Below are 27,669 nucleotides of genomic sequence, written 5' to 3' on the forward strand. Positions count from 1 at the left end.
TCATAGCTACATGGAATCCCACGAATCCTCCAGGCCATTTTATGCATGAAGAAACAGACTCAGAATAAATAATTTCTGTGGGTGATACAGACTCCAAGATCCAGACCAGGGCAAGAACCAGTTCCTCAGATCCACTGCTACAAGACACGGAATAAGAGGTAAAGAGCGGCGTTAGAGAAAAGAATGCCCAGAAAGCTGCAGAGAATCTGGAATCTCCAGAAGGAGAGATCAGGAAAACAGCCTGGATCATGTCTCCTAAGTAGGAGTAATTAAGGCACAGAGGACTGGGAGAGACGTGGGCTGGAACAGGATTGTGGTCAGAGTCATGAGTAGCAGGGGTGACAGATAGACAGAAAGAACAGGACACTAGGTAATTATAGTATTTATTGCATTTATTTATAGCATTTATTGAGCAAGTACTTTGTACCAGGTACATATTATCTCACTTAATTCTCACGCCAAAAAACTCTATGATAAAACTGTTATCAAAATATCCATTTTGGGCTTCCCTGGTGGCGCAGTGGTTGAGAATCTGCCTGCCAATGCAGGGGACACGGGTTCGAGCCCTGGTCTGGGAAGATCCCACATGCCGCGGAGCAACTGGGCCCGTGAGCCACAACTACTGAGCCTGAGCGTCTGGAGCCTCTGCTCCGCAACAAGAGAGGCCGCGATAGTGACAGGCCCGCGCACCACGATGAAGAGTGGCCCCCACTCGCCGCAGCTGGAGAAAGCCCTCACACAGAAACGAAGACCCGACACAGCCAAAAATAAACATAATAAATTTTAAAAAATATATCCATTTTATTGAGGAAGAAGTTGAAGCACAGAGGAATTAAGTAATTTGCTCAAGGTCACAAATTTAGCCAGTGGTGATGGAACTGGGATTCAACATTCAACTGGACATGCTGTCTGTAAAACCTGGATAGTTAACCAAAACACTCATATTGGGTTAAATCCTAGTTAGAATTACTGTTCTGAATAGACAGAAGGAGGAAGGAGGAGGAAGCCCTGGGTAGGATTATACTGATCCCAGGTGTTCAGGGAGAGGAAGAGATATCCAGACATTTCTGCCTTTCCCCACCCTCACACACATGTGCTAATCATGAGGGCGATGCAGATTAACCATGTGTAAAATAGATGGCTAGTGGGAACCTGCTGTATAGCACAGGGAGCTCAGCTCGGTGCTCTGTGATGACCTAGATGGGGGGGAGAAAGGGAGGGAGGGAGGGCCAAAAGGGAGGGGACATAGGTATACATACAGCTGATTCACTTCATTGTACAGCAGAAACTAACACAATCTTGTAAAGCAATTTTTCTCCAATAAAAATAAATTTTAAAAATTAAAAAGAAAAACCCCACAGTGAGATACCACCTCACACATGTCAGAATGGCTGTCATCAAAAAGACAACAAATAACAAGCGTTGATGAGGATGTGGAGAGAAGCGAATGTTCGTGCCGTGTTGGTGGGAATGTAAATCGGTGCCGCCGCTGTGGAAAACAGTATGGAGTTTCCTCAAAAATTTAAAAATAGAACTACCATATGACTTCTGGGTATTTACCTGAAGAATTTTCACTTCTGGGCCTTTACCTGAAGAAAATAAAATCTAATTCGAAAATATATTTGCACTCCAATGTGCATTGCAGCTTTATTTGCAATAGCCAAGATATGGAAGCAAACTAAGCGTCCATCGATAGACAAATGGATAAAGACGGTGTGGTATAGGGAATTTCCTGGCGGTCCAGTGGTTAGGACTCCACGCTTTCCCTGCCAAGGGCCCAGGTTCGATTCCTGGTCAGCCAAAAAAAAAAAGAAAGAAAAGAAAATGTGATATATATATATATACAGTATGTACAGTATATATATATATATATATACACACACACACACACACACACACACAATGGAATATTCCTCAACTATTTAAAAAGAAAGAAATCTTGCCATTTGCGACAACATGGATGACCTAGAAGGCATTATGCCAAGTGACATAAGTCAGAGAAGGACAAATAGCACACGATCTCATTTATATGTGGAATCTAAAAAAACAAACAGTCAAAACAAAAACAGACTCACAGATACAGAGAACAAATGAATGTTGCCAGAAGGGAGTGAGTAAGTGTAGGTGAAATAGGTGCAGGGGATTAAGAGGTACAAACCTCCAGTTACATAATAAGTCACAGGGATGTATAATAATGCACAGCATAAAGAATAATATGGTGAGTAATATAGTAATAACTTTGTATGGGGACTGAAGGTTACTAGCCTTATGCTGATCACTTCACAGTGTATGCAAATGTACAATCATGATATAGTACAGCTGAAACTAACATAATATTGTACATTAGCTATATTTCAATGAAAAAAGAAAGAAAGAAAGAGATCCTATTCAGCCGACTCAGGAGTGCCCACCGAGCTGATTTTCCTCTCCCAGCCCACTGATAGGCTCCTCTTGTGGCTAAACGGGATATTACCTCTAAGAGTCTAAGAAACACCAACCCAAGTGTCAATGTTGGGTTTGGACCTTACTAAAGTGAAGGTGTGTGGTGTCCCCCACAAGAGTTCCAGGAGGCCGGCAGCGAGGGCTGGATCATCCTGACTGTTTTCCCTGCAGCGGTGGACCTGGTTTCCTAAAAGTGCACTGACATATCCATGGCTGGGGTGCACACAGGTGGGTTGATCAGCTTAGCACACAAAGTACCCCCAACACACACTGCCAGCAGAGAATCAGATGCAGGCAGGGGAGGGGTGTGAGACCATCCCCTGGGGCAGGTGCTTGTCAGACTCTGGAATTGAACCCTACTTGTAAGCCAGTGAATTAGCCTGTTATGTTTCATGGATGTGACAGAGACAGGACAGCTCCGGAACGGAGACAAAGAACTGATGGTTATGGCACAGCAAGCAGCATGGCCCCTAAATCCCAGACAGTGACTCCACAGGACCCAGGTGGTAGGCTTGGAGGGAACACGGAGCTTGGGGAATGACAGCGAGCTGGCACAAGCCTGATCTTTTTCCAGAGGGGATCAATACCTCATCCCTGGAGGTGGGTCCACGCAGTACCCTGAGAAACAGCCTGGGTAAAGATGACACAGGACTTTGCATTGTTGAGATGCCCAGAACATGCAGGGAATTCAAAACCCACGGCAGATTGCCCCTCCCAACAGCACCCTCCCCAGCTCCTTGCCCCCAACCCCCACCTCTATGCCAGATTGGCCCACTGTCCACACGAGCTGATTGCTCCTGCTGGTGAGGCAGGACTGCATCAGAATGATGCTAACACACTGATCTTTGGTTGCTCTCATGGGCATGGGATGCAGGACGGGTTCAGGATTCTGGGCTATAGCAGCCCACAGCCCTACCCTTCTGTGTGAGTTTGGAGGTCGCGGGGAGAACCCGTGAGGTGCCCCCTCCAATCCGCAGCACCCCAGGGCAGTGAGGGTGGCAGCTGGTGTCCAGCAACCTGGACGCCCCCCTCTGTTTCTCAGATCAGGCTGGGGAGTGGGGAGAGCACCTATCTTTGTAGCTGGGCTTTCCAGATGAATTAGGCAGAGGAACATCCTCACTTACGGTGATCAGTGTGGTGACTCAGTGCTCTCCTGGCCAGGCATAGCCATGAGGATTGACTGCTCTTCTTGCTGCCCCCTTGGCCCTCCCCCTCCTCCTCCTCCTCCTCCTCAGCCATATGGTTGGTGAGGTGTGGCTCAGGGTCCCCCTGTCTCTTGGGGATCCCCTTCCACCAAGGGGAGGGAGGGTCCTCCCGTCATTGGACATCTGCCTCCAGCCCCTCTCACTGGCCCTGGAAAGCTCCAGGTGGTCCATAAGGCACAGGAACAGAGCAATGGGTCATTCTGTTTCTGTAGCCCCTCATGGGGGGGTGGTTTGAAGAAATTTCCCAGAAACTATAGTAAAAAGAAAAAGAAATAGAAAGTAGGAGAAAAGAGATTTAAAAAATTAACCTGGCTGGCAGGTTCAACAGCTACACAATAGGAGTTCCCTAAAGAAAGAATTGAGGAGGAATAGACTCATATCTAGCATTCCAAAATGCTAGAGAAAAAAATTAATTTTTTTACAAGCTTCCAGAGGGCACAAAAAAAAAAACAGGTCACATACTAAAGAATCAGAAATCAGAATGTCTCCAGACATTTCAAGTGTACCAATGAAAGCCAGAAGATAACAGAGATGCCTCAACTTCTGAAGAAAATAATTTCTAACCTAAACTTCTATACCTAGCCAAACTGTCACTCAAGTGTGAGGGTATAATACAGACATTTTCAGATATACAAGCACTCTAAAAATTTACCTCCAGAAGCTTCTTGATAATGTGCTCCATCGAAATGAAAAAGTAAACTAAGAGAAGAATATATATATGGTATAGAGGACATAGAAGGTGCCACACAGGTAAAAGATGGAATTCCCAAGATGAGGATGATGAAGGGAGATCCCAAGTGTGGAGAGCAACCTGTCTAAACCCGAGATTTCTGAATGTCTTGTGATGAGATTAATATGACTGGTGAGAAGCTTGCAGTTGAATAAGAACATCGAAAAGTAATAACTATTAGCTCCATTGAAAATAAAAAGTTGTGTGGGAAAGTAAAATGATTATAGTTTACTACACAGCAGAGCTGTGAATATATTACAGAGTCATAATAATGAAAATAATGACGATCTAACCTAAATTCTCATATAAGGTATTTATGTTGGGAGGATGGATGACGGGAAATGGACGTGTGTGGTGGAGGCAGGGAAAGGATGAAGGTAAATCATCATCTTCCAGGATATTGACTTTATAATGAAATATCAAGAAAGCATTTTATTTAGAGACATGGAGGTAAGTATCTGCAAAATAACCAGCTAAAAGATATGAAAAATCATCGCGTGAAATATAAAGAAAAAATATTTTGGAAACCATATTACTTTTTGCATAAACCAAGCATTGGGAAAAAATACTTATGGTCTTAAGCAAAGAATTTTTACTGGAACGTAATTAACAGAAAAAGGAAAGAATTGCGAAAAGGTCATGTAATTGGAAGTAACTGTGTGGAAATTTATTTAAAACAAAAAATGTGGCTCACACTTTGCTATACAGCAGAAACTAACAGAACATTGTAAAACAACTATACTCCAATAAAAATTAATTTTAAAAAAATGTGGGGCTTCCCTGGTGGCGCAGTGGTTGAGAATCTGCCTGCCAATGCAGGGGACACGGGTTCAAGCCCTGGTCTGGGAAGATCCCACATGCCGCGGAGCGACTACGCCCGTGCGCCACAACTACTGAGCCTGCGTGTCTGGAGCCTGTGCTCCGCAACAAGAGAGGCCGTGACGGTGAGAGGCCCGCGCACCGCGATGAAGAGTGGTCTCCGCTTGCCGCAACTGGAGAAAGCCCTCACACAGAAACGAAGACCCAACACAGCCAAAAATAAATATAAATAAATCAATTAATTTTTTAAAAAAATGTGGCTCAAGGCTCAACTGCTTTTATAGCTTTATAGGATAAAATAATAAAAATGAAACATTAAATTTTTTTAAAAACAGAGATGGAAGTGATGTTGTTAACGAAGCAGGAAATGAAGCCAGACCACCTGACTGTGTACGGGGTCCAGGAGGCCATACGTTCAGGGTCTCACACCTTCCAGGGAATGTTGGGTTGAAAGCTCTGGAGTAAAAACACGAATAAAAAAACAAAGCAGGGTAGCACTCTGGAGGTATGCGTACAATGGACAGATTCATCACGTTCAACAAAGAAATCCCAGCCTGAGTCCCTTTGGACCCTGCAGCCCCAGACACCCATCAGAAGTGGGAATCAGAGAGCAGCTCAGTGAAGTGGCTGAGGCCTGCCTGGAGGAGGAGTGCCCTGAGATGCTCAGAGGGATCACCTACTACCTGGACTAAGTGTTCACTTCTTCTTATGTTCTACTCATCAGCATTGAGCAAAAGAAGGGCCAAGAAACCTTGAGGAAAGCAGACATAAGAGGGTGCATGACTCAGTGGAAGGGAAAGAGGAAGGCTTAGAGGTGTGGAACAGTGTTCCTCAGAATCCTGCTTAACCCACTAAAAGTACTCTCAAAAGCTGTAGGTTCAGGACAAGGTTGGGGACAGGGAAGGACATTGTCAGCCCACTCCTGAGACTCAAGAAAAGGGCCTAAGTCTGGATTCTGTCCTTGTCCTGAGCTCCAGGGAGACACTGGCCTGGATAAGCCCCATGGTTCTATAATTCTCACTCATAGTAGTATTTTTTTCTTACCCTGTATTTGGTGGACAATACGTGGAAATGCTGTCTTTAATAATTAGTCATGGAAGAAGAACCAAATAACTCAGAAGGAAGTAACACAGCCAGTGATATTTCAAAGCAACTTCTGACCTTTGAACAAATAAAGAATAACACGTGACAGGAGAAAAGTTTCAGATCAACGAGGAGACAGAGTCCACGTGAACAGGCCAGGGCTGAGGCAATGTGAGATCTGCCCCACTTACAACAGGAGAGATGGGCAAGGGGGAGAAAACCTCAGAAGACCTGAGTCCTGGCCAGGTGTGGGGACAAAGAGAGGGCACAGAGCCACTCGGACACCCAGAGAAACTTCCTGGAGGAGTTCAGATTTCAGGGGAAGCCTAAGACAGCTTGCCAGGAAGAGGTTAAAAAGATTGTTCCTGACCAGTCGGGTGTGAGACAGCTGAGATGTGAAGGTGGCAAAGTCCTGACAAGGGAAGCAACCTGAGGGTGGGCCGGGCCACGGGCATCGACTGGGCACAGCAGGGAGGAAGAAGGAGTCCAGAGAGCCAAATGTGGGTCCTGCCGTGGTCACCTCCTGCCCCCCCAGCAAAGACCCACCAGCAGATTCCCTGCGGGCAGGTCCAACTTCCGGTGCAATCTGAGGATGTCCCACCCCAGGAGAGGCTCGTTGCCACAAATTATCTCCTTCTCAACAGTTCCTCAGTCCCTAAGTACTACCTCGGCTCTCTATGGAGGATTTCTCTGGGGATAGTTCACCAGCTGGATTGGAGGGATGGCATGCTCCGAATTAGGCAGGAGACACCAAGTGGGTATAGGACTTAAATACATTCTCTGCTAATGCTCTCTTCAATTCAGCTGAATGCTGAGTTTTCAACCTCATTTCTCGCTAGAACTGGCTGTTCCAGCCAAATAGACCTTACTGTTCGTCGTCATCACACATATTTAGTGTTTTCACTCTCTTTCCTTTGTTCATTTAGTGGTGAATTCATTCAAGAATTCTATATTGAGTATTTTCTGCTTGGTACTCTAATAAGGACTGGAGACCCAGTAGAACAAGGTAGGTACAACCCCTTCCTGCATGGAGGTTACCCCAATTCTGCTTATTGAAACAACCCTCACTGTTAAGGTCCAGCTCCAATCTCACCTCCTCCCACGACCGCTTCCACGATAACCAATTCCAACATGCACTCTTTTCATGCTGAGATTTCTTTCAGATAGAAATATCAGGGGAGATTTCAAGAAGTTTGAGTGAAGCCAATCTCTACACCATCTGAGGATGTCACAGGAGATCCCAGACCACCCATCACCGAGTCTCTTTTTTTTTTCCTTCCCAAATGAAAAGAAAGAGAAAGAAAAGTGAAGAAATCGAAGCTGGGACTATCTGAGGGAAGAGCATTTGGGGCAGAGGGCACAGCAAATGCCAAGTCCTGGGGAAGGAACCATCTAGGTGTTTAAAGACCAGTGGGGCTGGAGCATTGTGAACAAGAGGAAAGCCCTAAGAGAAGATGTTGAAACCAGATCACGTAGGACTTTGTAGGCCTTGGAAAGGAGTTTCTATTGCAAATGGAACTCCTGGTGGGTTTTAGCCAAGGTGGCAATATGATTTAAGTTTTTAAAACATCCCTTCAGCTGCTGTGTGAACTGACCACAGTGATGCAAGGAGGGAGATCAGGAAACCAGATCCAGGCCCCAGTGAAGGGCTTGGACCAGAGTGGCAGCAGTGGAGAAGGTAGTAAGCAGCCAGATTAGGATATATCCTGGAGATGAAGCCTACAGGACTTGCTGATGGATCTGCGAGCACTGGGTTTGCTGATGGGCTGGATATGAGCTGTTGAGGGGAAGGGACCACTCAAGTCTGCATCCCAGGTTTTTGCTCTGAGCCACTTCCTGCAGCCCCACCTCTGCAGGCTGTCACGTTGCACACGGGCTTCCTGCCTCAGCTGCCTTTGATGGAAGCCCGGGCCCGGACTGTGGCAGAGACGATGCTCTGTGTCCACCAAGCCAATCCATCATCCTCCTGGATACACAGGATGGCCTCAGTCCCCAGGCCCCTGACATCTAAGCGGGGCCATACGTCTCGGTCACTAACTGTGAAGTAAGTGAGAAACACACCTTTATTTTAAGCCTTTGAGATGCAGAAGGGTTTTTTTTTGGATAACTCAGTTTGCCTTTCACGATTAATGCATGGACCTTCCTCTATTTTCTGTGCCCACCCTCTCCTAGGATTTTCACTCCATCTGCATGGATTTGAAGCCATCAATCTGCTAAAAGCTCTCAAATTTGAATCTTCAGCCTAGGTGGCTGGATTAATATCCCCGACAGCAGGAGAGCCCCAGGAAGTGGAAATACTTTCTACCGGGGAGGTTAATAACTGCTATCGATCATTCTTAAACAAAGTGGCCCAAACTGAAGAGACCCAACTGAACTTTTCCCTGAAGCCCCCTTGGCAGATGTCTCCTCATGCCCCTGGCTGCCCCAGAAGGGGCAGAAGGAGAGAAGACAACCCCCCCCCTCCCAGGCAGCCTCATTTTATTTTATTTTCCTCTTCCCCGTATGGAGGTTAAAGTTCATCATAACTGAAATACACAGCACAGGATCAGCCTGATGACTCAAGGCCCCTAGGGTTTTCCTTTATGCAGTTACTTCGCAAATTTTCTCACATCCTCACATTGCAGCCCCTTGGCTGTTTATAGGAGATGAACCTCTGCCCCACACACCACCTTCTAGTGGGTTCTCTTCCTGCCGGGCAAATGAGTCAGGGTGAGCAGCCTCGGAAGCTGGGGTGAGGGGCACTTTCTACCTTTATATCCACCCTGAGTTATGAAATCTCTACGCTGTGACTCTAGCTTTGGGAGATCATCGCCCCCTTGAGAATCTGATGAAATGAGCAGGCCCCTGTAGCAGATGCCTTTGGTAACTTGCCCATAACCTGTCAGCACCCGATGTTCTTGTACATGACTGTATTAGTTTCCTAGGGCCGCCGTAACAGAACACCACACAATGGGTGGCTTAAAAAACAGAAATTTATTTCTCCCAGTTCTGGAGGCGAGAAAGCTGAGATCAGGTGTTGGCAGGGTTGGTTTCTCCTGAGGCCTCTCTCCTTGGCTTGCAGACGGCCACCTTCTCCCTGTGTTGTCACGCAGTTGTCCCCCTGTTCACGCACACCCTGGTGTCTCCTGTGTGTCCAACTTTCCTCTTCTTATAAGGGCACCAGACAAATTGGATTAGAGCCCACCTTAATGGCCTCATTTTAACTCCGTTACCTCTTTAAAGGCCCTATCTCTAAATGCAGTCATATTCTGAGGTCCTGGGAGTTAGGGCTTCAGCACATGAATTTGGGGAAACACAATTCAGCTCATCACATTGCCCTTGGATTGCAAACTCCTGCTTCTCTGCTCTGGGCTGATGCTTATTTTACACACTGCAAAACTATAAAGGCCTTTTGGGTAACAGTATGTCTTCTTAAGGATTCCAAGAAATGGAGAATTAAGTCCTAAACATCTGCATTTTAATATAGGAAATTAACCTATTTAAATATGTTGTGATTTCTGACACAGTTAAATTGATTGCTTTCATCTCATCTTCTGTTTCCTAGTTACTGTGTTTTCTTGTTACTTCAAATGTACCCCATGTGAGACACCCAGCTTAGGACACGATGGTCAGCGTGACAGGCACAGCCCCTGCCTTTGCAGCACCTGCAATCTTGCAGAGCTGTATTCAGGAACATTCTTCGGCGCCACTTCTCTTTAGGAACCAGGGTCAGGGCTCTCCCAGCTCTCCTGACTCCAGCTGTCAGGCATCTCCCATCTTCCTCTCCACCCCGCTGGTTAAGAGAACCAAACGCTGCCAGGTTGCAGTGGCTTGAGCAGTGATGGTGGGGCAAGAACTGGAGATAGTCAGTGCTCACAGGGCTTTTTTCTGGAAGGTCTAAGAATTGAACAGTGGTAGACAGCAGGGACAAAGAGGTGACACAGAGGAAAGTTAGGAAGGTAACCGGGGGCTGCATTCCTTCCTGCAGCCCGGGGCCCCTCCATGCCCTGGGCTCTAAGACCTGCCATTGCCATGATCAGAGCCTCTCCCAGGGCGCTCCTCCCAGGCATTACCTCCTTGCCTCCACACTGGCTTCGGAGTGATTCTCCAGCCCCACCCCTTGCTCAGGAAACCATGTTTCTGCTGCTTCTCAAACGCAGGCAGGAGGACTGCCTCCAGCTGCTGGTCTTCTTTCCTCTGAGGGGGAATGGAAAGCGAAGAGGCAGACACAGCTGTGGCTGGAAGCAGGGCCTGGGGGAGAGCCGGGGTTCAGGTGGCCTCCGGCCAGAAGGCTCTTTTCTCTGTGCACTTCTGCCTGTGGACAAGCCCTTGCTCGGGCCTCCAGGTGAGTGACACGGGCAGAGAGCAACCAGGGGAGGATACCCAGGACGGGGCAGTTCACCACATAGCCGCCCCTCACTGGCATTCCTTCTCACATCTCTCACCCTCTCTCCCCATGGTCACCAGGCTTGTGAAAGGCCCTTAGTGAAGCCATGTGACAGTTTTTCAACATTTACATATTTTAAAAATCTGTCCCCGGAGCCACCGCTGTGAGTATCCCCAACGCCACCCCATCACTGACCTTGATTTTGCCTTTCCCCACGCTAAGGGGGGGGGGGGGGGTCCCTCTCTCTGCTCTGTAAACAAAGCCAGAGCCTCTAAATCTTGCTTTATCAACAAGTCCAGCTCCTTGGCAAGATGTCACCCTTCCTGCCTGTGCACACTCCGTGTCCCCAGTGGGCTGTGGATTATGTGGTCTCAGGCTCACACGTGACCGAGAGCCCTGGGTCCGTGGCTGGGAGGGAGGAAGCTGGGTTCACAGTGTGGGTGTGTGCCCTCGAGGCCGGGAGCACCGGGGCAGGATGCTCTCCCGGGAAGAGGGGAAGGAGGAACGAATGCTTGGGCTGCATCTGTGCAGAGAATTCACTGGGAGACCCGGAGCTCTGAGAACCAGGGGAGTGTTTAGTCTAAGCTGCGGGAGGCCTCCCAATCAGGAAAAAATCGTGGTATGTTGTGGATAACAGGACAGGGGAGAATTCTCAGAATTGACGAGAAAAGCTCAGTCTAGACTGTTTCCTGGGTTCTGTTGTGCTGCCTTCTCCCCCTTCCTTCCTCTCCTCCAAACCCCCAAGGCATGAAGCCAGCTCTGGGCACCTCAAAATTCAGATGCCGGGGATCCGGCCGGGGCTGGGTGGACGCAGCACTTTTCCTGATGGGGGAGAGGATGGGATTTGGAGCTCCTGGGAGCTGCTCAGATTCCCGACACACAGAAGAGGCCAGGCCCCTCGGTGTTAAGTCCCAGGCCTCGGAAGAAGGTGGGATTAGGAGACGGGGTCTACTTCTCAGAAAGAGCCGGGGCTGCGGCGGGGGCCGGGCAGAGAAAAATGATGGAATTACAACATTGCCCTTGCGGCCCTCAAGGGACCACAGGGATGAAGGAGCTCTCACCGCCCTGGGTCTTTCTTCTGTTTGTGAGGTTCCCGGTGTGTGAATGCTTTCAAATAAACAACGGGGTTTACAGCAAAAGCATCGGACTCCTTTAAGTTAGGCGTGAACCTTCCGCATTGGTCCCCATTTCCACTTTGCTGTCCCGCAGGGGCCTCCGAGGCTCACGGCATCTGCTGAGGGGGCGGTTAGCTTCTCTGGACCCTCGAGCACGCAATCCTCACGTGCAGGATCTTAAAACCCATCGTGCGGGTCAGTCATAGTTCTTTCTTAGGCTAATGGACCGCAGCTGCGGCTTTCAGGATGATCAGCGGCAAAGGCATTCCCGCCCTAGGGTGCAGGCTCAGTTGCAGCTGCAAGTTATCGCCAGGAGAGGGCACTGTGTGTCCAGCTAACAGGCTCGGAGAGGTTCTCCCAGCAGCTCTAAGAACCTGCAGGGCTTGGCCAGGAGCCCTGGGTGAGAGGAGAGAGGACATCTCTCATCCACTGTATTTGTTGATCCCTTTTATAATTATGGGATCATCTCACTCTGTTTTCACACCTATTCCCCAGCATTGCCACCTGGATGTCCTGAAGACGTCTCAGAATCACGAGTCCCAATTCCAGCATGATCTTCCCCACTCCACCCCACCCCCAACGAAAACCAAAACTATTTTCCCTCTTCACCATCCTCCTCTTCCGCCTCCTGCTCCTTCTCCTCTGGGTTTCTCCTCCCAACCTCCCAAGCTAAGCTTCCTGTCCCCTACCTTTCATCCCCGGTAGCCTAGATGTCACCGAATTATGCTCTGACTCGGGCCCTTTTCTCCCGCAGACTGCGCCTGTCTTGCTGCACCTCCATCAATTATTCAGTCCTCACAAGTCTGTCTCCTTTCCTAACATGCTCGATGCTCTGACAACACAGGTAAGATCACGTCATTTCTCTCTTAAATGTCAAGATGAGGTGGAAACAACCCAAGTGTCCATCAAAGGGTGAACAGATAAACAAAATGTGATGTATCCAAACAATGGAACATTATTCAGCTTTAGAAAGGAAGGAAATCCTTACTCATGCTGCAATATGGATGAACCTGAGGACATTCTACTAAGGAACAGAAGAGCTTGGCTTAATCCAGAACTGGCTGTTGGACCCAGAGACTTCTTGTCTGACTTACTTCACTTAACATAATGCCCTCAAGATCCCTCTATGTTGTCAAAATTGGCAGGATGTCCTTCTTTCTCATGGCTGAATAATCCCCTATACCAGAAGAAGATAGATATCGCATCGTCTTTATCCATTTATCCCTAGATGGACACTTAGGTTGTTTCAGTATTTTTACTATGGCAAATAATGCTGCAATGAACAGGAATGCAGATATCTCTTTAAGATCCTGATTTCATTTCCTCTAGATATCTACCCAGAAGTGGGATTGCTGGGTCATATCGTAGTTCTATTTTTAATTTTTTGAAAAACCTCCATACTGTTCTCCATAGTCATTGTACCAATTTATATTCCCACCAATAATGCACCAGGTTCCCTTTTCTCTACATCCTCACCAGCTTTTGTTATCTCGTCTTTTTTTTTTTTATCATGAATGATCCTAATGTTACTGTCATTTACATTTATTTATTTATTTATTTTATTATTTCTGGCTGTGTTGGGTCTTTGTTTCTGTGCGAGGGCTTTCTCTAGTTGTGGTGAGTGGGGGCTACTCTTCGTTGTGGTGCACGGGCTTCTCATTGCAGTGGCTTCTCTTGTTGTGGAGCATGGGCTCTAGGCACGCGGGCTTCAGTAGCTGTGGCTCGCCGGCTCTAGAGCGCAGGCTCAGTAGTTGAGGCGCATGGACTTAGTTGCTCCACAGCATGTGGGATCTTCCTGGACCAGGGCTTGAACCCATGTCCCCTGCATTGGCAGGCGGATTCTTAACCACTGCGCCACCAGGGAAGCTCCTCATTGTCATTTTGATTTGCACTTTCTGTATGATTGGTGATACTGAGCATCTCTTCAAGTACCTGTTGGCAATTGGTATGTCTTCCTTGGAAAAACGTCTATTCAGGTCCTCTGTCCATTATACAATAAACAGATTATTAGGTTTTTGCTGTTAAGTTGTATAAGTTTCTTATACATTTTGGATAGTAACTCTTTATCAGATAGATGGTTTGCAAATATTTTCTCCCATTCCATAGGTTGCCTTTTCATTTTGCGGATTTTTTTACCCTGAGCAGTTCTTTATTTTAATGCAATCCTACTTATTTATCTTCGCTTTTGTTGCTTGTGCTTTTGTTGTCATCTTCAAAAAAATTGTTGCCAAGACCAATGTCAAGGAGCTTTTTCCTTGTGTTTTCTTCATTAGTTTTATGGTTTCAGGTCTTATATTTAAGTCTTTAATCCATTTCAAGTTAGTTTTTGTGAGTGGTAGAAGATAGGAGTCCAGTTTCATTCTTCTTCAGGTGGTAATCCAGTTTCCCAGCACCATTTACTGAAGACACTCTCCTGTGCCTACTGAGTCTTTCTGATGAGAGGCAGCCCCGGGCAGCAGAAAGTGCACTGACTGTGGTGGCACAGGTCCGGGTTCTGACCCACTCTGTCAGTGAGAGGCCCTGAGCCCTGAGCCACGGAGAACTTTCTCCAGGTTGTTTCCTCCTCCTCTGCGGGGAGCTAGGATAACCCACTGTGCTCCAAACCCTTAGCTGAAACAGGCCTGAATACATTTAAGGGGAGTTTCTCTTGCACATAAAAGTTCTGTATTTGATTTCCAAGTTGTTTCTTTCGATTCACTTTGCTGCCCCTGGAGTGGGGCACACGCCCTGGGAGACGAGGTCTTGCCGGGTCTGGTCCTGGTCCTCTCGCGCCACCTGAGAGTCTGGCGAACCACTGAGGTGTGGGGCCTCCTGGGTCCTAGAGAGGACGCCTCGCCAGGCTGACGCCGACTTACTTCCGGCCTTTGTGTGCCGCACTCGACGGCGGCCCGGGGGGGTCAGTTCTCCGCGCTCACGCCTGCGGGGGTGCGCGGTGAGGCGTGGCTCTGAGGCCCCCAGGATGAAGGCGTGGGTTACCAGGTTACGCGGTGCCGGTCTCGGCCTGTGGGGCTCAAGAAGGCCCGGCGGCCAGTTGCAGGCACCACGTCTCCGTTCCTACTCTCACATTTTCGGTGTTGCCCTCCTTTTGTGCTCCCAGCCAGCCGGGGGGGACTTACGGAGACTTGGGGCGGGAGCGGGGGTGGGTCCGAGGTTTGACCCCTTGTTCTGGCCTCCTTGGAGCCAGCCTGGCAGCGGAGTTCAGGCCGCCCCCGCCCCCTCCCAAGTCCACAGAAACTCCTTTTGAAACGACCCTGTGCGAAGTCCAGGTTGTTGAACCGCAGAACACACGCTGGATCCCTCGGCTTTGCATGTTCTTTATTCTTCCACATGCACTTAATCAGCCGAGCACTGGCCTGGGTGTAGGGGGAATAAACATAAGGCTAGATTTTTGCATTTCCCGAGCTGGGCGCTCTAGCAAGGGAACTGACGTGTGTTGTCGATATAATGTGAGATACCACCGAGAGATGGAGAGATAACGATAAAGAGCTGCGGCGGCTGAGATCAAATCCTGAAGATTTTGCAAAGGGGGGTTTGGGCGGGGGTGGTATTCGAAGGAGAGTAAGAATTGGATCTGTGGCAATGCCCTACCAGCCAAGGATATTCCGGATAGAGCTGGTGCAAAAGCCTAAAGGTGAAAGGGTGGGGAGTACAGCAGAGAGAGCGATAAATATTTCAATACCATTCCGTTAAATGTTTATTCTGCACTGGGTAGTGGAGATTAAAAAATGTGTGGCCACAAATCCCTGCTCTAGAGATTTCTGCTAAAAATAGTGAAAGTGGTCCAAAGGTACAAACTTTCAGTTATAAGACATTCTGGGAATGTAACGTACAGCATGATGACTATAGTTAATACTGCGTTATATATTTGAAAGTTGCTAAGAGAGTGGATCTTAAAAATCTGCATCACAAGAAAAAAAATTGTTAACTATGTGAGGTGATGGTGTTAAGTAATTGTGGTGGTTATTTCACAATATATATATATATATATACTATCAATCATGTTGTACACCTGAAACTAATACAGTACATGTGGGATCTTCCTGGACCAGGGCTCAAACCCATGTCTCCTGCTTTGGCAGGCGGATTCTTAACCACTGCGCCACCAGGGAAGTCCTGTACATTTGTTTTAAAAGAAAAAGTAAACAGAAGTCTCATATACACAGATAATTTGCTCAGACAAATATGAATCCTGCTTTCATGGCAGTTATTATAATAGTCTCTGAAGCTTTTTAAGTTATTTCTAAATGACTCGAGAAGTCTGAATTTGTTTAAAATGGCATTCTTGGCACAATCCTTCCCATTCACCATTTTAAAGACATGGTTTAACACAAATGTTTACTTAGCTATGTTCAAAGAGGAACTCTAAGCCTGCTTAAGCTCTATAAAAGCTCTATCCTTTGCTTGGGGCTTTGTCCTTATTATTTCTGCAGACTGCCCTGATATTTCTTATCCCGTCTATGTAGTAAACGTATTTACAGGAGTGAAGTGATTCATACACACTTGTTTTCCAATTTCCTTTGGGCAATGGATAGGAAAACATTATTTCCTGGATCCACTCTGTCCTGTCATCACTTATCCCTCCTGGTCCCACTTGGAACGTCAGAACACCCTCTTTCTGGGAGCAGGTCTGTAATCACAGTCTGTTCTCAACCACATGGTCCTGCTGCTGGGATGGTAGGACAGGAAGTAAAACCACAGCAGGGATGAATGCTCTTTCAAGGAAGTTCCATTCTCAATGGCTCTATCTGTGGTAGAGCGTTGCCCAGTGACGAGAAACGCTACGCCACCAAAGTGTCCATCCCAGAGGACTAGACTGTGCTGAGCCTTGGTTTTGTCTGTTTTTAAGTGGAGACATCAAACTCGCCCTCCCACCTCAATGAAGAGTCGATGAGAAAGGACAGATGAAAGCACTGTGGAAACTACAGAACATTAACACATGTCACAGCCACAAGGCATTAAGCACCTCTAGGACCCACCCATGGTACTAGATGCTTTGCAGCCACGATAGGATCTTTTTTTTTTGAAGACTGTAGAGTTTTTATTTAACTGCATCGATCTTACGTATATGTCTTCTTTGGCTCATGCTGAAAATCTCAGTTCTCAAAGAAATCAATATAATCATTCATTTACTTTATCCCATGATACACAAAAAATATGGAATGCTTCACGAATTTGCGTGTCATCCTTGCTTAGGGGCCATGCTAATCTTCTCTGTATCGTTCCAATTTTAGTATATGTGCTGCCGAAGTGAGCACAGGATCATTTTTAAAAGTCAGAACAGTTGCCAAAATGCATCAGCTGCAGAGTGGCAGAGGCTAGTCTGTTCAGGTTCAAAGCTCAGGCTCTTTTCACTAAAATCCTCCAGATATAGGCTCTTACTGTGCTCACATTTTAGAACAGGCCCCAAGCCATCTGGAAAACCCAGGGGCTCTATGCATTAGGGGGAGTTTTGCTGCACAATATTCAAGAGGAAAATTGAAGTGTTTAAGACAAGAGGGCAGTATGATCTTGCGTTCCAGAGATAGCCAGAGATGCTGGAATATTCTTTACCCCAAATTTTGTCTTCTTCATATTATCATATAGATGCACAAATGACAAACGACATGGAAAAACAGAAGGACTTGATTGGTTTTTCTGAAAACTGCTAAACAACAACAGCAAAAAAAAGTTTTTCCTTTTTTTAAGAAATGCAAAGGAGTCCTTTTCCACTGGGGCTAAAATGTTTTCTTTCGGTTTTGAGAACAGTTCAATTTATCACCTGAATACAGGCATGTATTTTACTCTTTAGAAAAATTCTGGAGCTCTCGCTTCCTGCCCCAGAAATGCCCGGCTGCTTCTCAGTCCCGCGCTGGTGTCACCTTGGGACCATCCCCACCCCCCATATGTTGGATTTCCTGCTTCGGGATCCCCTTTCTCTCCTGATTATTCCTCCTTTTGGTGAAGCATACTCTTCTATAAGCATCCTGAGATAGAGTGCCTGTTGGAGTTCGTATTTTGAGACCTTGCATATCTGAAAATGTCTTTTTGCTCTCCTTTAAAAAAAACTCTTTTTTTTTAGTTTGGGCATAAAATCCTAGTTTAGAAATTATTTTCCCATGGAATTTTGTCTCCTAACTTCTAATATTGCGATTAAGCCACCCAGGAACATTCTGATTCTTCGTCCTTTATATGAGAACTCTTTTTGATTTCTGGAAATCTTTAGGCTCAAAAATTTCACATCTATGGTTTGTTTCTTTCCCATTCATTTTGCTGAGTATTCAGTGGGCTGTGCATGTTCTCTATTTCTGAGAAATTATCTTAAATTCTTTTACTTATAATTTCCCCCACTTCATTTTCTCTGTTCTCTCCTTCCAAAATTCCTAAAATTCAGATGTGGGACCTCCTGGGTTGCTTCTCTCATTTTCATTTTCCACTCATTTTTTAAAATTTCTTTGTCTTCTTTGTGCTATTTGCTGTCCTATTTCCTTCACCTTCTGTTGAATTTTCCATTTTTGCTCCACTAATTTCCATTTCAGAGATACTCCTTTTGTTTTCTGAGTGTTCCTTTTATAGAGCACCCTGCAGTTTCTTCTCATATCTCAGGACGTTAACAGCAGAGGTTCTTGTTCACGACTTTCTCCTGCTCCCTCCATTGTCATGGCTTCCTGGTCTTTCTCTTGTTGTGGCTGCTGTTATTTCATGGGCTAGAGATGACCTCAGTGTTTTTTACTTCTTCACAGCAGGCTCCAAGCCCACCAGTGCTAAATTCAAATCCTCACACATCCGATTGCTTTAAATATAGCCCAAAGAAGGGTATTTTTAGCCACCTGAGCCTGCCCGCTTTGCAAAACTGCACTGAGCATCAGCTTACCTTAGATAAGACAAACCCTGGGGCCATTAAAGACCCCAAATCCGCTCTTGCCCTTCAGGATTCTCTGACTTGGAAACTCCCCACTGCACTGCTGAGTGATGCCACGGAGACACAAAAGTCCCCTCTGTGATTCCACTCTCTCCTGGGAGTTCCCTTGCCCTGTTGCCCCTCTGGGTGCCGCAGCTGCCCCTGTAAGGTCTCCTGCAGCTGTCTGTAAGGTCCTTTTCACGCAGTCCCGACCCAGTAGGCCTGTTCTGTGATCCTGACACGTCGTGGTCCTGTCTCTTCCTTGGTCAGCCCTGAAATTCTCCACCTCACCAGACCTAAAGGTGGGGGCTTTGCTCACATGTCTCGGCCGTCCACTCACATGTCATCGTGGGGCTCTGGAAGGCCCTGGGTGTGGGCAGGCCTTGTCCACCACGAGCTTCCCTCAACTCCCAACTGTCAGCATCTAGATCTCGTCTCTTGGTCAGTTTCTCCAGGGGAAAACCCTCCAGTCTCCCTCCTGAGGAGTCCAAGCCTGGCTGCCAGTACTCCGGATGCCCGGGGAGGAAAGGACCTGACCCTTGAAGGGTAGGGGGTGAAGGACAAGGCCACTCATCCACTGTGGGTCTGGGAGCCTGCACCCCTCAGGCTACCAACTAGACCCAGCTGGATCGAGGCCACCAGGCGCAGCTGAGGTGTGGGTGCTGTACCAAAAACAAGGGGTGACATAAATATCTACCTCCTGAATGGTGAGACCCTCCCCCCAAGCCCCTGTCCCAGGCACATAGTTTTTCCTAGGACAGGAGATGGCAAACTTCTTCTGTAAAGGGCCAGACAGCAAATATTTTAGGCTTTGCAGGCCACGTGGTCGACGTTACAACTCTTCAACTCTGCCATCCTAGCGCAAAGGCAACCGTGTAAACGAAGAAGCATGGCTACCTTCCAAAGTCGCTTTATTTATGGGCTGAAATTTGAATTTAATATAATTTTCACATGTCATGAACAATGATTCTTTTGATTTTTTTTTCCCAAGCATTTAAAAACATAAAATTCTATATATAAAATAGATAACCAACAAGGACCTACTGTACAGCACAGGGAACCCTACTCAATATTCTGTAATGACGTATATAGGAAAAGAATCTGAAAAAAGAATGAATATATGTATATGTATAACTGAATCACTTTGCTGTACACCTGAAACTAATACAACATTGCAAATCAACTATGCTCCAATAAAATTTTAAAAAATAAAAATAAAAACATAAAATTCTTAGGTCGCTAGCTCTACAAAACATGGAGCAAGCTGCAGTTGGCCCAGTGGTGGAAGTTTGCCCATCCCAGTCCTACAACATCATGGTCGAGGGTTTATTGTCAAAGGCCTCTGAAGCTCTCTTACTCCTCCCCTTAGCAATGCTCCCAGCGCTGATTTTTATCTGTAGGTATAAGGGTTACCGGTTCTCTCTCCCTCGTGCAGCCTCCAAGACATGCCATGGAAACGTAGACATTTATGAACTGCCTTGGAGTGGAAAAGGTGGTGACAGCGATTCCGAGAGTTCCTGCCAAGTTCTACCCCGGGTGGAACAAGTCGCTGACTGTTCTCTTTCCCTGGATTTTACCCAAGGTGATACAGGAGTGCAGGGAGAGGAGATGTCTGGGGAGGGTGGGGCCCCTGAGACAGAGCCCTGACTCCCAGGCCTGGAGCTTATGAGTCAGAACCTCTGTCTCCGGCAAGAAAGATTGCTTTCCGTAGGCCAGGACCTTCTTAGCTCAGCTTCCAACTTGTCAAGGAAAGAAATCCTCAGTTGCGGGGGCAAAATGGGGGTTTGGCAGAGAGAAGAGCTGCTTCTGCCACTTCTTTTTATTTTTTAGTTAATTTTTATTGGAGTCTAGTTGATTTACAAGGCTGTGTTAGTTTCAGGTGTGCAGCAAAGTGCATCAGTTATACATACACATATATCCACTCTCTTTTAGATTCTTTTTCCCATGTAGGTCATTACAGAGTATTGAGTAGGGTTCCCTGTGCTCTACAGTAGGTCCTTATTAGTTATCTATTTTATATATAGCAGTGTGTTTATGTCAATCCCAATCTTCCAATTCTTAATGTGCATTCTGGGGGCAAGTCAGGTCTACCTGCTAAGCCTCAATTTCTTTATCTCTAAAACGGGGATAATCATTCCCTACCTCATTGGGTAGTTGTGTGGATTAATAAAATAACATACCCCCTAAAGTCCCCATCACATCAAAGGGGCTCAACAAATGGCAGAGAGTATAGTTCTAATTTATCTGGACAAGGAAACTCAGAGAGGTTAAGGCACCATCCCAAAGGCACACAGCTCATTAAGGGTGGAGGCAGGAATAGAGTTTGTTTTCTCGACTCTCCAGCTGATATTCTTTCTTCTACCCTGCACTGCTGGAAGAGGAGGTCTTAGTTCTTTTTCTTACCACACCTGAAATTCTATAGTAGGGAAGGTGTCAGGGCTTAAGGATATCAGGTCTGTTCCCCCCCTTTTCTCACAGCCCGCTTGGTTTCTGCTGCAGGGGACAGACCCACTCCTCCCATGGCCAGACACTGGGCAAAGCAGACCTCTCTGCATCACACAGCACAGGGAGTATTGATGGGCATCACCTCTTCGCCACCTCCCCTCTCCCCCCGCCCTGCAGCCACCCCCATCTCCACCACCACCCGCTTCCTGATTCAAGCTCCCTTCCTCTGGACAGTTACAAAGATTCTTTGTAATGTGTTTACACGGGGAGGAGTGAGAGCAGGGGCCTGGCTATACTCAAACCACAGGGGCCCCCAGCCCTGTTTACATAAAGAGAGAAGGAGCCAAGACAGATGACCCCGTTGCCCGGGGGCCCGGATTGAAAACAGAACCCAAGTCCAGAGCCAAGGCTCCTCGTTTCCTGGGGTACATCACTCAGAAGCAGCACGGAGGCGCCGCTACCCAGGAGGCCTGTTTACTCGGCTGGGTGAGAGATGTTTGCACAGGGAGGGAGGTGGCTGTGCCATCTGGCCGTTCTCTGGCTGAGCGGGGAAGCGGGCGGGGGGCCTTCGCAGGTCAGGCCCCGTCTGTGTTCCAGGGCCTCGGGGAAGGCAGGCCCCTGACCAAAGTCTTTTGGAGACACTCTTGTCTCTTCTTTGAGAGTGAATCTGGCGGATTTGGGGAAAATTCTCAAAACGGTGCTAATTATTTTCCCCTTTAATTCATACCCACGCCAAATAAATCATCTAGGACCTTTCAAAGTGGGGAGAAATGCCATTTTCAGCACTCAAGGAATGGTGATGTTTCACACACGAGGTACAGTTGACAAAGCATTGACATTTCCACCGTTTCACGTGACCCTCAAGACAGCGAGGAGGTGGGTAGCTGTGGCCAAAATCATCCCTGTTTTACCGATGAGGAGCGGACACTTAGAGAGTCAAGTCACTGGCACGAAACCACACACCCAACAAGAGGCAGAGGCCCAGTGACTGCAGGTTATGAGCTTTTTCTACTCCGTCCCCTGCCTCCCACTTGGCTGTAAAGCAAGGTATGCGGAGACCTTGTTCCAATATGTTACGTCCTTCCAGTGGCTCCTGGGAGAGAGCCTTGCATCTCAGGGACCTAGCGGAAAGCAAAGGCGGTGTGAGCTGCAGGGCACTGTGCCCGGACCACAGGGTCTGTCCATGGGTACCGCCAATGGGGCGTTCCCCGGGCACCAGACAGAGCCTTATGTGGACCAGCCGGGTGAAACAACATGGAATGTACACACTCTTCTACCACCAGCGGAATCATGGCGGTGGGGGAACGTGCTATAGGACCACTGAAGCTTTCCTCCAGGTTCATTTCTCCTTGCCTCCTCTTGGGCTTGTACCCCTGCATTCAAACCTGTGCGTGTCTACCTGAAGCCGTTACCTGAGTTCCAGCTCTGTCCCTTAAGTCCAGCTGCCCTGCTCCATCCAAATTGCTTTGACCTGTGAGGCCAGCTGGAACTTCTCAGCTCTGCTCCCACCCACACTTAGCCCAGCTCCAGCACCTGACTCAGCACCTGGCCGGCCTCACTTACTGGTCTTTCCCATCACTGTCAAATCCTATCTCCCCTCTTTTCTCACCAATCCATCCTTCAGGGACCACTTTCCTGTGACAACTAATGTGCTACCATGTTTTACAGCTTGCAAAGTCCATTTGCCTACGTGCATATAGATAAACATTCATACCGACTCACATTTAGGAGTTAGCTTCTCCTCCCTGCTGGATCTCTATTCATCCCCTGCCTAAACTACCAATACTGGGTTGTTGTTCTTTTAAATATCTATTAATTTGTGTATTTATTTGTTTATTTATTTGGCTGTGCCGGGTCTTAGTTGCGGCATGTGGGATCTAGTTCCCTGACCAGGGATCGAACCCCGGCCCCCTGCATCGGGAGTGTGCAGTCTTAACCACTGGACCACCAGGGAAGTCCCTCTAACACTGGTTGTTTGTGAGTTGTTGTTTGTTTTTTTTTGTCTTTGCCTTCAATGCACCTGAGCTCTGCCTGCCATTATTCTTTTAACCGACCTATGTTAAGATCTTCACTACCTTCCTGATAAATTGCTCCTTATACGCTTTCAAGCATTCTTCGTAATGTGAAGGTCTCACTTCCTTTCCTCCAAAAATTCTAAATAGCCCTCTCCTGTCTCTTTCTTCTCTCTCAACATTCAGAGCCTGTCATCGATTGTTCAAATGTGACTCCTGGAGCCGGCAGCTTTAAGGATCAGGTGGCCATGAATGACAGTTCACCGCACGGCCAGCCACCCCGTGCTGCCTTGGTGTGTTTGCACATCCGCACGTTGCTTCTACCCTGCCAGCTCCTTGCAGCCGTGAAAGTCCTTTTCCTTTATAAACTACACAGATGTTTAGAGGAAGCTCTGGGTTAGTTCAGCTGCTCTCTGGGTTCTATCCCAACTCAGACACGTCCCGTGTTCTATTACCTATAGGTTTGGCATTATACCGAAGGCAGTTTAGGGGAGGCATTGTGAGAGGTGACTCCCAGCTTGCCCGTGATCGAAACCCTGACGATCAGAGAAGTCCTAGTAACATGTCCTAAAGTTGAGTCCTAGAATTTCATAGAGGGGCATGCAAAGCCCTGTGCCAGCCCTAAATGGACCAGAGTTCTAGATAAATCCTAAACCAGGACTTCAGGCACAGGGACAAGTCAGGATTCCAGACACGGGAACTCAGATCTAAGGAGACCTGGTCTTTGGAACCAAACAGAAATTCAGGTCATAGAACTGGTGCCCAAGAGCAACCAGAGTGACCTTCTGCTGAGACCTAAGGGTCAGCTGGGTCCCCTCACATCTTTCCCTGATATGAACGGGCCTGCACACAAGGGGGCAGCTCACCTGTGAAAGGACCACCAGTGGCCCCAGCTGGGAAGAACCAAGCAGGACTTGACTTCCTCCTCCTTCTGGGTCATCTCACTGCAGTCCAGCCACTGTTCCTTCTCATTTCTGCACTTAAAACTGAAGACTAACTCAAAAATATATGCACCCCATGTCTATTGCAGCATTATTTACAATAGCCAAGATATAGAAACAACCTAAGTGTCCATCAATGGATAAGTGGATAAAGAAAATGTGGTATCGGACTTCCCTGGTGGCACAGTGGTTAGGAATCCGCCTGCCAATGCAGGGGACACGGGATCGAGCCCTGGTCCAGGAAGATCCCCCATGCCGCGGAGCAACTAAGCCCGTGAGCCACAACTACTGAGCCCACATGACACAACTACTGAAGCCCACACGCATAGAGCCCATGCTCTGCAACAAGAGAAGCCACCGCAATGAGAAGCCTGCGCACCGCAACCAAGAGTAGCCCCTGCTCGCCGCAACTAGAGAAAGCCTGCATGCAGCAACGAAGACCCAACGTGGCCTAAATAAATAAATAAATAAATAAATAGAAGAATGGTACAGATGAACCAGTTTGCAGGGCAGAAATAGAGACACAGATGTAGAGAACAAATGTATGGACACCAAGGGGGGAAAGTGGCAGGGGGTGGTGGTGGTGGTGTGATGAATTGGGAGATTGGGATTGACATGTGTACACTGATGTTATAAAATTGATGACTAATAAGAACCTGCTGTATAAAAAATAAAATAAAATTTTAAAAAAGACATAAAATATTAATGAAGTATTTAACGTAGTTGACATGGACATATACTAGATTGGTTGATTTGTGTTTTTTTGTTTTCCCATGTCTATTTCATTCTTAAGTAGTGTGTAAATATGTAGCCCATTTGCAGAGTTCTCTTACAATAGTAAGATAGTGATTGTCATGAGGCTGCAATGAAATGTACCACCACCCCACCCCACCCCTTTGCAATCTATATAAGTGTGTATCCCTAGAATGACTATTGGCATTGTCAGCTCAACTCTGAATTGCTTGCCTAGGTGAGGTCTCTGAGAGGCCAGTGTGTCCGCTGAAAGTGGTAGGTTACCATTTCAGTCACCAAGATTACAATTGGTGGTTCATATAGGAAATGAGACCACCAGGAGATTGACTTCAAGCAGACAGGAGAGGAAATTACTTTTTCCAGCCCTTATCCTCTGAGGTTTGAACTTTGAATTGCTTGCTAGTACTGTGAGAGAAGAAAGGTGACTTCTATCACGTAAAAGCACGCTTACAGTATTCCTTCTTGGAACCCAAGCCACATGGAGAAGCTGTGTGGAGAACAATCAAGGCCTTCAATCAACAGCCCCAGCTGAGTTCCCAGCCGACAAGCAGCTCCAACTGCCTGCCCCAGGAGCGAGCCATCGTGGATATTCCAGCCGGGTTGAGCCTTCAGAAGACTGCAGCCCTGCCACATGGTATAGAATTGCACTGTTGGGTCCAGTTAACCCACATAGAAATTGTAAGAGGCTTGGGCTTCCCTGGTGGCACAGTGGTTGAGAGTCTGCCTGCCAACGCAGGGGACATGGGTTCGAGCCCTGGTCTGGGAAGATCCCACATGCCGCGGAGCAGCTAGGCAGGCCCGTGAGCCACAATTACTGAGCCTGCGCGTCTGGAGCCTGTGCTCCGCAACAAGAGAGGCCGCGATAATGAGAGGCCCGTGCACCGCGATGAAGAGTGGCCCCCACTTGCCACAACTAGAGAAAGCCCTCGCACAGAAATGAAGACCCAACACAGCCATAAATAAATAAATTAAGAAAGAAAGAATCCTGGTCAAAAAAGGTGATGATTTAAAAAAAAAAGAAATTGTAAGAGGCTATAAATACTTGTTGATTTAAAAAATAATAAATAAATTTATTAAAAAAAGAAAGTGTGTGTGTGTGTACTTGAATATTATTCAACCATAAAAAAGAATGAAATCTTGCCATTTGCAATAACATGGGTGGACCTGGAGGGCATCATGCTAAGTGAAATAAGTCAGACAGAGAAAGACAAATACCATACAATCTCACTTATATGTGGAATCTAAAAAAAAAAAAGCCAAGCTCGTAGATACAGAGAACAGATTGGTGGCTGCCAGAGGCTGGAGGGTCAGGGTTAGTGGTGAAAAGAGTCAAAAGGTACAAACTTTCAGTTACAAAATAAGTAAGTCCTGGGGATGCAATGTACAGCATGGCAACTATATTTAATAATACCATATTGCATATTTGAAAGTTGCTAAGAGAGTAGGTCTGGAAAGTTCTCATCACAAGATAAAACAATTTTGTAAATATGTGTGGTGACGGATGTTAACCTGACATTGTGGCGATTGTTTTGCAATATATACAAACATTGAATCATTATGTTGTATACCTGGAACTAATATAAGGTTATACGTCAATTATACCTCAATTTAAAAAAATTAAGTACAGAAGAAATGGTACCCCAATCCAAAACCATGACTCTCCAGGTCTGGTATTTTGTCATTAAGGGGGAACACAAGAGATATTTTTGCAATTGTGTACCCTCAGCATCAAAGAACCTCAGGCTGATAGATGCATCTTGAGGATTCATCCAGTCTGCCTCTTCTCAGATACAACATTCCCAACAAGAGACTATCCGCCCTCTTTTTGACCGTCTTTGAAACCATCCCTTCCTAAGGCAAAGCTCTTTCTTCTTTCTTACAAAGATTTTCCTATTGAGCCAGAATTGGCCTTCCTAATAATTCCTACACAGTGGTCTTTGCTTTGTCTGCTGGAATCGCAAAAGAGAAACCTACTTCCTTTTCTGCATGTGGAAACAAGAGTCAGTCATTGTTATGGGCTTAATTATGTGTCATCGTCCCCACACCAAAAGTGCATGTGTTGAAGTCCTAACCCACAGTACCTCAGAAGGTGACTGGATTTGGAGACAGGGTCTTTGAAGAGGTAATTAAATTTAAATGAGGTGGACTTGCCTGGTGGTGCAGTGGTTAAGAATCCGCCTGCCGGGGCTTCCCTGGTGGCGCAGTGGTTGAGAGTCTGCCTGCCAATGCAGGGGACACGGGTTCGAGCCCTGGTCTGGGAGGACCCCACGTGCTGCGGAGCGGCTGGGCCCGTGAGCCACAGTTACTGAGTCTGCGTGTCTGGAGCCTGTGCTCCGCAACAAGAGAGGCCGCGATAATGAGAGGCCCGTGCACCGCGATGAAGAGTGGCCCCCACTTGCCACAACTAGAGAAAGCCCTCGCGCAGAGACGAAGACCCAACACAGCCATAAAAATAAATAAATAAATAAAATAAATAAACCCAAAAGTTAAAAAAAAAAAAAAAAAAAGAATCCGCCTGCCAATGCAGGGGACACGGGTTCGAGCCCTGGTCCGGGAAGATCCCACATGCCGCGGAGCAACTAAGCCTGTGCGCCACAACTACTGAAGCCTATGCACCTAGAGACCCATGCTCCTCAACAAGAGAAGCCACTGCAATGAGAAGCCCACGCACCACAACGAAGACCCAATGCAGCCAAAAATAAATAAATAAATTAATTAATTAATTAATTAAAAAATAATGGTTAAGATGGTAACTTTAAAAAAAAAAATTTAAATGAGGTCCCTGGGGTGGGCCCTAATCCAGTAGGACTGGTGTCCTTAAAAGAAGAGGAGATTAGGACACAAACACACAGAGGGAAGACCAGTGAGGACACAGGGAGAA

General features: G+C 47.0%; 1 long non-coding RNA gene and 1 other non-coding gene across 5 annotated transcripts; one reads left to right on the forward strand and one right to left on the reverse strand.

Moving 5' to 3' along the window:
• On the forward strand, nucleotides 1-25,819 carry LOC114238424 (uncharacterized). 4 transcript variants are annotated; one of them, XR_009005371.1, is made up of 7 exons: nucleotides 1-158; nucleotides 7,206-7,285; nucleotides 7,443-8,323; nucleotides 10,419-10,603; nucleotides 12,515-12,604; nucleotides 22,944-23,059; nucleotides 23,281-25,819. It is a non-coding gene; the product is annotated as an uncharacterized LOC114238424 (long non-coding RNA). The 4 variants fall into 4 exon arrangements; XR_009005370.1 differs by lacking the exon at nucleotides 22,944-23,059; XR_003623797.2 differs by lacking the exons at nucleotides 10,419-10,603; nucleotides 22,944-23,059.
• Nucleotides 16,909-17,015, reverse strand: LOC114238470 (U6 spliceosomal RNA). Its single transcript, XR_003623822.1, has one exon. It is a non-coding gene; the product is annotated as a U6 spliceosomal RNA (small nuclear RNA).
• Nucleotides 25,820-27,669: the final 1,850 nt, after the last annotated feature.

The sequence above is a fragment of the Balaenoptera acutorostrata genome, chromosome 15 (assembly GCF_949987535.1).
Source record: "Balaenoptera acutorostrata chromosome 15, mBalAcu1.1, whole genome shotgun sequence".
Taxonomy (NCBI): domain Eukaryota; kingdom Metazoa; phylum Chordata; class Mammalia; order Artiodactyla; family Balaenopteridae; genus Balaenoptera; species Balaenoptera acutorostrata.